Source organism: Salmo trutta, chromosome 40 (assembly GCF_901001165.1).
Source record: "Salmo trutta chromosome 40, fSalTru1.1, whole genome shotgun sequence".
In the NCBI taxonomy this organism is placed as follows: Eukaryota; Metazoa; Chordata; class Actinopteri; order Salmoniformes; family Salmonidae; genus Salmo; species Salmo trutta.
This window is the reverse complement of record NC_042996.1, coordinates 7,922,722-7,929,306: the sequence shown is the minus strand read 5'-3', so window position 1 is coordinate 7,929,306 and position 6,585 is coordinate 7,922,722.

The following is a 6,585-nucleotide window of genomic DNA, read 5'->3' as shown; positions in this document are numbered from 1 at the left end:
AGTTGCACAGAAGTTACAATAATTTGCACTATGAACTTTTAATGTAGTCTCAGCTGCACAGTTGTAACACATTAAGTTGTTGTATAAATACAAAATAAATACTGTATGTGTTTCCATTTGTACTTTGTTGAACTTTTACATGGTTGAAAGCGCAGTGAAAACACATTTCCAGCGCCTTCAGAATGTTTTCACACCCCTTGACTTTTTCCACATTTTGTTGTGTTACAGCCTGAATTTAAAATGGATTAAATGTAGATGTTTTTGTCACTGGCCTACACACAATACCCCATAATGATCGAAATTTGTACAAATTAATTAAAAATGAAAAGCTGCAATGTCTTCAGTCAGTAAGTATCCAACCCCTTTGTTATGGCAAGCCTAAATAAGTTCAGGAGCGAAGATATGCTTAACAAGTCACATAGTAAGTTGCATGGACTCACCCTGTGCGCAATAATAGTGTTTAACATGATTTTTGAATGACTACCTCCTCTCTGCACCCCACACATTCAATTATCTGTAAGGTCCCTCAATCGAGCAGTGAATTTCAAACACAGATTCAACCTCAAAGACCAGGGAGGTTTTCCAATGCCTCGCAAAGAGGGGCACCTATTGGTAGATAAAAAATACAAATAAAAAAGCAGACATTGAATATCCCTTTGAACATGGTGAAGTTATTAATTACGCTTTGGATGGGGGATGGTGTATCAATACACCCAGTTACTACAAAGACACAGCCTTTCTTCCTAACTCAGTTGCCAGAGATGAAGGAAAGCACTCAGGGATTTCACCATGAGGCCAATGGTGACTTTAAAACAGTTACAGAGTTTAATGGCTGTGATAGGAGAAAACTGAGGATGGGTCAACAACATTGTAGTTATTAAACAATACTAACCTAATTGACAGAGTGAAAAGAAGGAAGCCTGTAAAAAAATATTCCAAAAACATGCATCCTGTTTGCAACAAGGCACTAAGGTAATCCAGCAATAAATGTGGAAAAGCAAATACATTTTTATCCTGAATACAAAAAGCGTTATGTTTGGGGCAAATCCAATACAACACATTACTGAGTGACACTCTCCATATTTTCAAGCATAGTGGTGGCTGCATCATGTTATGGGTATGCTTGTAATCATTAAGGACTGGGGAGTTTTTCAAGATGAAAAATAAATGTTATGGATCTTAGCATAGGCAAAATCGTAGAGGAAAACCTGGTTCAGTATATTTTCCACCAGACACTGGGATATGAATTCACCTTTCAGCAGGACAATATATATATATATATATTTTAATGTAACCTTTATTTAACTAGGCAAGTCAGTTAAGAACAAATTCATATTTACAATGACGACCTACACCGGCCAAATGCGGACGACGCTGGGCCAATTGTGCGCCGCCCTATGGGACTCCCGGCCGGATGTGATACATCCTAGAATCGACGTCTCTTGCACTGAAATGCAGTGCCTTAGACCGCTGCGCCACTCGGGAGCCCTATACAATAACATAAAACACAAGGCCAAATCTACACTGGAGTTGCTTACCAAGAAGACGGTGAATGTTCCTGAGTGGCTGAGTTACAGTTTAAACTTAAATCTACTTGAAAATCTATGGCAAGACCTGAAAATGGTTGTCTAGCAATAATCAGCAATCAATTTGACAGAGCTTGAAGAATTTTTTTTATAAAAATGGGCAAATGTTGCACAATCCAGGTGTGGAAAACTCTTAGAGCCTTACCCAGAAAGACTCACAGCTGTAATCACTGCCAAAGGTGCTTCTACAAAATATTGACTTCGGGGTGTGAATACTTATGTAAATTACATATTTCTGTATGTAAATTAGACATTTCTGTATTTCATTTTCAATAAATTTGCAAACATTTCTAAAAACATGTTCTCACTTTGTCATAATAGGGTATTGTGTGTACATGGGGGAGAAAAAATTATATTTAATCAATTTTGTATTCAGGCTGTAACACAACAAAATGTGGAATAAGGGGTATGAATACTTTCTGAAGGCACTGTAGATGACAACTAAACCAAAAATCAGACATTGTTTTCTATTGGAATTTGTTTGTGCTTTTAGATGGTTGAAATCATAGTGATAACACTTTGGGAATTCAACAAACTTCTGTATGTCCTTTTTCGAGTGGGTGAATAAAGGTTGAAATCTCTGATCGACATCTCAACCAAATATTACCCACATTTCCATGTGAAAATGTCACCTTTTATTTGAGGGTATTTTCATATATCTGGTTTACCGTTTAGAAATGAAAGCACTTTATGTATCTAGTCCCCCATATGTGAAGAAGAAGTTATACGTATTTGGACAAATTCACCTATAGTGCATCAACGTAGTCAAAAGTGTAGTATTTGGTCTCATATTCTTTGCACACAATGACCTTTGTGCCTCTGTAACCTTTTCACTCAGTATTATTCATGATTATCCATAATCATGGTAGCGTCCACATGAATATAGAAGTGTTCAGAAACATAAAAGCGACTCCAAAACAGTCACAAGACCATTCAGTTACTATTGGGCAAAACATTATCCAAAACACAACCAAAACAAACCGCAAAATGCATCCAACAAGTTTGTAGTCACCAGCTTGATGTAGTCATTGCATGCAAGGAATATGGAAACAAATACTAAATACTTTTGACTACTTAATGCATTATACAGTAAGTGAATTTATCCAAATACATTACTTGTTCAAATGGGGGGAGTAGATACCCAAAGTGCTTTCATTTCGAAACAGGTAAACAGATATGTATGAAAATACTGTTGCCTAATATGAAACATTATGTCTTGAATCTAAAATGCTGGAGTATAGAGCCAAATTAAAAAATGTTGCTTCACTGTCCAAATACATATGCAAGGGAGTGTATTTCATACAGGACATGGCATTAGTTAAATTACAAATGAAGTCACCACAGACGATTACAGAGTGATTATTTTTTACCTTTTTTACCTCTCTTCTTTGATTACACAAGTTCTATCACTTTGCTCCAAAACACATTAATGATTATTGCTGATTATTGAAGGAAGTCAAGTTGCTGTCTCAAAACTTTTTTCACCACTTTGGGTACAGAAGTGTGTACACAAACAATGTGTCATGCCTTCATCATGTTACCCCTACTGTGCTCACAGAGTACAGTACAGTTGGCATTACACTAAGTAAAGCCTCAATGTCATTGTGAAGTGGGCGCCCAAAGTCCTGTGACAAGGAACAACCTATCCCATTGCCAAGGGGAAAATAACTGAAAGGCTACTTAGTCAATCAAATGTGTAAACTTTGCATTATACATTGTCAGGACAATGTTTACTGAACAAAAATATAAATGCTACATACCAACAGTTTCAACAATTTTACTGAGTTACAGTTCATATAAGGAAATCAGTCAATTGAAATACATGAATTGGGCCCTAACCTATAGATTTCACATGGCTGGGACTACAGATATGCATCTGTTGGTCACAGATACCTTAAAAAAAAGGTAGGGGTGTAGATCAGAAAACCAGTCAGTATCTGGTTTGACCACCATTTTTGCCTAATGCAGCATGACACATCTCACTAAAAGTGGCAGTAATAAAGCCTCTCTTGAAAAAGCCAAATCTTGACCCAGAAATTATAAAAAACTATCGGCCTATATCGAATCTTCCATTGCTCTCAAAAATGTTAGAAAAAGCTGTTTCGCAGCAACTCACTGCCTTCCTGAAGACAAACAATGTATACGAAATGCTTCAGTCTGGTTTTAGACCCCATCATAGCACTGAGACTGCACTTGTGAAGGTGGTAAATTACCTTTTAATGGCGTCAGACCGAGGCTCTGCATCTGTCCTCGTGCTCCTAGACCTTAGTGCTGCTTTTGATACCATCGATCACCACATTCTTTTGGAGAGATTGGAAACCCAAATTGGTCTACACGGACAAGTTCTGGCCTGGTTTAGATCTTATCTGTCGGACAGATATCAGTTTGTCTCTGTGAATGGTTTGTCTTCTGACAAATCAACTGTACATTTCGGTGTTCCTTAAGGTTCCGTTTTAGGACCACTATTGTTTTCACTATATATTTTACCTCTTGGGGATGTCATTTGAAAACATAATGTTACATTTCACTGCTATGCGGATGACACACAGCTGTACATTTCAATGAAACATGGTGAAGCCCCAAAATTGCCCTCGCTAGAAGCCTGTCTCAGACATAAGGAAGTGGATGGCTGCAAACGTTCTACTTTTAAACTGGGACAAAACAGAGATGCTTGTTCTAGGTCCCAAGAAACAAAGAGATCTTCTGTTGAATCTGACAATTAATCTGGATGGTTGTACAGTCGTCTCAAATAAAACTGTGAAGGACCTCGGCGTTACTCTGGACCCTGATCTCTCTTTTGAAGAACATATCAAGACTATTTCAAGGACAGCTTTTTTCCGTCTACGTAACATTGCAAAAATCAGAAACTTTCTGTCCAAAAATGATGCAGAAAAATTAATCCATGCCTTTGTTACTTCTAGGTTGGACTACTGCAATGCTCTACTTTCCGGCTACCCGGATAAAGCACTAAATAAACTTCAGTTAGTGCTAAATACGGCTGCTAGAATCCTGACTAGAACCAAAAAATGTGATCATATTACTCCAGTGCTAGCCTCCCTACACTGGCTTCCTGTTAAGGCAAGGGCTGATTTCAAGGTTTTACTGCTAACCTACAAAGCATTACATGGGCTTGCTCCTACCTATCTTTCCGATTTGGTCCTGCCGTACATACCTACACGTACCCTACGGTCACAAGACGCGGGCCTCCTAATCGTCCCTAGAATTTCTAAGCAAACAGCTGGAGGCAGGGCTTTCTCCTATAGAGCTCCATTTTTATGGAATGGTCTGCCTACCCATGTGAGAGACGCAGACTCAGTCTCAATCTTTAAGTCTTTACTGAAGACTCATCTCTTCAGTAGGTCCTATGATTAAGTGTAGTCTGGCCCAGGGGTGTGAAGGTGAACGGAAAGGCTGGAGCAACGAACCGCCCTTGCTGTCTCTGCCTGGCCGGTTCCCCTCTCTCCACTGGGATTCTCTGCCTCTAACCCTATTACAGGGGCTGAGTCACTGGCTTACTGGTGTTCTTCCATGCCGTCCCTAGGAGGGGTGCGTCACTTGAGTGGGTTGAGTCACTGACGTGGTCTTCCTGTCTGGGTTGGCGCCCCCCCCCTTGGGTTGTGCCGTGGCGGAGATCTTTGTGGGCTATACTCGGCCTTGTCTCAGGATGGTAAGTTGGTGGTTGGAGATATTCCTCCAGTGGTGTGGGGGCTGTGCTTTGGCAAAGTGGGTGGGGTTATATCCTACCTGTTTGGCCCTGTCCGGGGATTTCATCGGATGGGGCCACAGTGTCTCCTGACCCCTCCTGTCTCAGCCTCCAGTATTTATGCTGCAGTAGTTTATGTGTCGGGGGGCTAGGGTCAGTCTGTCACATCTGGAGTATTTCTCTTGTCTTATCCGATGTCTTGTGTGAATTTAAATATGCTCTCTAATTTTCTCTCTCTTTCTTTCTTTCTTTCTCTCTCGGAGGACCTGAGCCCTAGGACCATGCCTCAGGGCTACCTGGCATGATGACTCCTTGCTGTCCCCAGTCCACCTGGCCGTGCTGCTGCTCCAGTTTCAACTGTTCTGCCTGCGGCTATGGAACCCTGACCTGTTCACCGGACGTGCTACCTGTCCCAGACCTGCTGGAACCCTGACCTGTTCACGGGACGTGCTACCTGTCCCAGACCTGCTGTTTTCAACTCTCTAGAGACAGCAGGAGCGGTAGAGATACTCTCAAAGATCGGCTTTGAAAAAGCCAACTGACACTTACTCTTGTGTTGCTGACTTGTTGCACCCTCGACAACTACTATGATTATTATTATTTGACCATGCTGGTTATTTATGAACATTTGAACATCTTGGCCATGTGCTGTTATAATCTCCACCCGGCACAGCCAGAAGAGGACTGGCCACCCCTCATAGCCTGGTTCCTCTCTAGGTTTCTTCCTAGGTTTTGGCCTTTCTAGGGAGTTTTTCCTAGCCACCGTGCTTCTACACCTGCATTGCTTGCTGTTTGGGGTTTTAGGCTGGGTGTCTGTACAGCACTTTGAGATATCAGCTGATGTAAGAAGGGCTATATAAATACATTTGATCTCCTTCGCATAAAGTTGATCAGGCAGTTGCCTGCCCATACCATAGCCCGACCGCCACCATGGGGCACTCTGTTCACAATGTTGACATCAGCAAACCACTCACCCACACGACGCCATAGACCTGGTCTGCGTTTGTACATACTGCCAAAATCTCCAAAAGGCATTGGAGGCAGCTTATGGTAGAGAAATGAACATTAAATTAACTGGCAACAGCTCTGGTGGACATTCCTGTATGTCAATTGCACGATCCCTCAAAACTTGAGACATCTGTTGCATTGTGACAAAACATTTTAGAGTGGCCATTTAATGTCCCCAGCACAAGGTGCACCTGTTTAATGATCGTGCTGTTTCATCAGCTTCTTGATATGCTACACATATCTGGTGGATGGATTATCTTGGCAAAAGAGAAATGCTCACTTACAGGG